The 3,822-nt window shown below is 43.0% G+C and overlaps 1 pseudogene; it reads left to right on the forward strand.

The window, feature by feature from the left end:
- The first annotated feature begins 2,388 nt into the window (after window positions 1-2,388).
- Window positions 2,389-3,579, forward strand: LOC123254809 (annotated as a pseudogene).
- Window positions 3,580-3,822: the final 243 nt, after the last annotated feature.

A 3,822-nucleotide genomic window follows, 5' to 3' on the forward strand; every position in this document is an offset into this window, starting at 1 on the left:
ACACACACACACACACACACACACACACACACACACACACACACACAGAGTTTCCCAGGAACATTTCTACTAGTTATGGCTCCATTCAATGATGACAACAGGACACTTAGTGGGAGGGTCAGGGACTTCACGCCATATCATTCCAAGCTTTCCTATGAAACAGGCTTTTAGGCACCAGTTTTTAGAGTAAGGAAGGTGGGCAGAAAAGATGCCAGAGGAGAGAATGGACTGTCAGGATCAGTAGATTGTGGATAGGACAGAAATATAAATGAAGGATTGCCTCTCTCCAGAGGTCCTCTCTTCTGATTGACAAGTCCCTAGCCTGGATCGTTATCTCATGAGGTGCCCATGTTCCCTTCACTCCCAGATGTGGACTTTTCTACCTCCACCGCCAGCCTTTCCCCTCCCTTTTATAGCTCCCTTTTATGAAGAGTTCTTCCATGTAAGCTCCTTGAGGGTAAAGACTGTCTTGCTTGCTTGTTTTATATCCCGAGCACTTAACATAGTGCTTGGTGCATACTGAGTGCTTAATAAATGCTTCATCTTTTTATCTAATTTATCTGTAGGTTTTCTTTGGTACTACAAAGAGGAAGGAGGAAAAGGCATCCCAATGGGCCTAGAGGGAAGACTTTTGGGGTAATCAACCCAAGTGGCTTCCTATCATAATTAATGTTCAATTATATCATTTCTAAGGTGTTTCCCATCTTTCAGATCTTATTATCAAGAACATTAACTAGGAATTCTGGCACCTTTATTGCAATCATCAATCTCAACCCACGTGTAGAAAAGTCCTTGTTCAATTTAGCTGCCTTTGAAAACCACTGGATGAACTAAAGTGATGCTGTAATGGCAGCTTGTTAGTTTGAGAAACTTAATCACTGTGGGCCATATCTAAAATAGCAGCCCAGTTTGGAAGCCAGAGATTCAAGCATCTGGAGGCAGAGAAGAGAAAGAGTGATCTCAGAGAAGGAATGATTTGGGAAAGAGGAAAAGAGCTTTGGCCTTTGTCTTGTTTTCCTCACCTCTATCCTTGGCCAGAGAAGGACCTTGTGTACCACTGAGGACTGGATGATTTAGAATTTATCACAGATATCTTCATTGGTCCTAAAAGTGTCTGCATTGATGGCAGAGGATAGATTTGGCACGATGAGGAAAGATAGTCTCAAGGTACTACTACAGGGAGCGGAGCAAAAAAAATGGACATTATGCCTAAGGGGACATCTTGAAGATTTCAGCCAAGTGACTTTCAGGAGCTATGAACTATCCCTTTACCATATGCCCTCTCCAAACCTGAGCCCAGTTTCCCCAGGATTCTGTATGTCTGGATGGGAGAGTGGGTCAGACTTTTGGGGAAAAATATTTTGTATGTCATCTTGGTGAATACCCCTTTCTAAAAAGCTAATGAAGTCTGGTCAATTGCTATTAACTGATAATCATGAGGGAAGCATACCAATTGGGGCTCATAATTAGTAGAAAACCACCCCCTTGGGAAGTAAATGATTTCTAGAACCCCCAGGGGACAAGTATCCAGCTCATGGAAAGGTGTGGGGGAAATTGAGAGAATATTTCCAGGGCATTGCTACTATAAAAGCTGATGACTTCAAGGTTCTACCATAGCAGGTGAGCCCAAAAGAACCCTTGATCATCTCTACCCTCTCCTTCTCACAGGAGGGTAGAGTTCAGAAACAGTTTCTCCTCAGGAAAAGATTCTCTAACTCCATGGGATGGTGCTTCCATCCAACAAAAGTTCATGCTTAGGGGTGGTTAGGTGGCTCAGTGGATAGAGATCTAGGCCTGGAGATGGAACGGTCTGGTTCAAATCTAACCTCAGACACTTCGCAGCTGTGTGACCCTGAGCAAGTCACTTAGCCCCATTGCCCAGCCCTTACCATTGTTCTGTCTTGGAACCAATACAGAGTATTATTGATTCTTAGATGGAAGGGAAGGGCTTTAAAAAAGCCCTATAATGTCATCAAATTGACTAGAAAATTAATCATATTAATCAGAGTTTCTCTCAACCATTCTTGATGTGCTTGAACATAAGGTTCTATGATACTACCCTTCTAAGATTCTCAGATTTTAATAACCTATTTAAATGGTTGTCTGACTCGGTTTACATAGGGGTTTGTCTTCCTCTCTCCCTTCTTTGCTGCCAAGTTTTTTCCTGTTGTGTGTCCCACATTGTGCCCCAGGTAAAAAAGCCAATAGGTCCATAAATACTTGTTCATCATCAATGTGCCAAGCACTCTGGGATATACAAATACAAAATAGAAAAAAGATAGATAGCCTTTGCCTTTAAGGATCTTACAGTCTAATAGGAAAAGCCAGTATCCAAAAGGAAGGTCATGATGGGGAAGTCCAAAAGGGGACCCAAAAAGTGAAGCCAGAATGTTGCTATTGGGCTACTCAGGTGCCTTCCTCTCATTCCCCACAGCAGCAGCTGCCCCAGCCGAGATGGAGCCATGGTGGCTGTTGGATAGGGAAGGTACCACTACCCCAATTGCTTTTGCAAAGGACACGTTATTTTCTGACATTCAAAAGAATGTTAAAAACCATCTGTACACACATACTGAAGAGAAGAAGATTGTCAACCGGATATGAGCCTACTGAGAAAACAGGCAGGAGATAATTCTCACTTGGATGTAGTATGCTGATTCCTGGCTCAGGAGCAAATGATCCAGGCTGTGGTAGAAAGCGTCTCCTGGCAGATGCCTCTGGACAGGAAGACCCCAGCCCAGAAACAGCTCCTGGGCTGCATATGGCCTTGGAATCTGGGATGATGGAGGCCCAGTTCTGTGAGGATGTAGTTCCTGCAGTCAGGAAATGGAGACAAGCAGGTGTAAGGATTAAAAGTAGGAGTTCAACAAAAGTGAGGAGAGCAGTTGAATAAAAACATTTTGAGAAGTACAGATAGAAAATAGAAAAAGAAGAAAGAGAGCTTATTATCTTTATATCCTATAACTATACTTAAAATTCCCAATACTATCTAAAATTTCTAATAACCTACCTCTAACTGTCTTCTGAGGACAGTTTCTTCTTGCCTGCCAAACACCAGGCCTGCTCTAACCTTCTCTATCTAAAAATGATTCACTAACTACCTAACTTCCTAAATAATCAGACAGCCACCACCCACTCAATCCTTCAATCAGTTTTCTATCACCCAACTGTCAGTAGCCAACTGCCAGTTGCCCTTGCCTCAGAGACAGACCTCCTGCTTTCTTGAGATCCAGAGGCAAAAGCCTCTAACTGTCAGTGCTCCTTCCTTATCTCTGTCCTGGTCTCCCTGGCAACGGAATCTTCAGCTCTGGCTCACTGACTCCTGTCAGTTCTGATCTACTTAGAAATCCTGCTCTCTTGTCTCTTAAGGAGACAGAGGGAGAGATTAAGAAAATCCCTTTAACACAGGCATGAAGGTGTATACTTATTCTTCAGGAATCCTTGAGGGGCAAAAGCTGCTCTTTCACTGTTCAACAGAAGCTTTTCAATGGTCATTTTGATACTAAGTCAAGACATTAAAAATTGAGAGTGAAAGTTGCAGGAGAACTGAAACAAGCATCAGCTATTCCCCCAAAACATCCTGTTTCTTTTTTTTAAACCCTTACCTTCCATCTTAGAATCACTCCTGTGTATTGGTTTCAAGGCAGAAGAGAGGTAAGGGATAGGCAATAGAGTTAAGTTAAATGACTTGCCCAGGGTCATACAGCTAGGAAGAGTCTCAGGCCAAATTTTAATTGAGGACCTCCTGTCTCTAAACCTGGCTCTCAATCCAGTGAACTACCCAGCTGCACCCCCAAAACCCTGTTCCTGACAGATGAGAAGCAA

Source organism: Gracilinanus agilis, unplaced genomic scaffold (genome assembly GCF_016433145.1).
Source record: "Gracilinanus agilis isolate LMUSP501 unplaced genomic scaffold, AgileGrace unplaced_scaffold33125, whole genome shotgun sequence".
NCBI classification, from domain to species: domain Eukaryota; kingdom Metazoa; phylum Chordata; class Mammalia; order Didelphimorphia; family Didelphidae; genus Gracilinanus; species Gracilinanus agilis.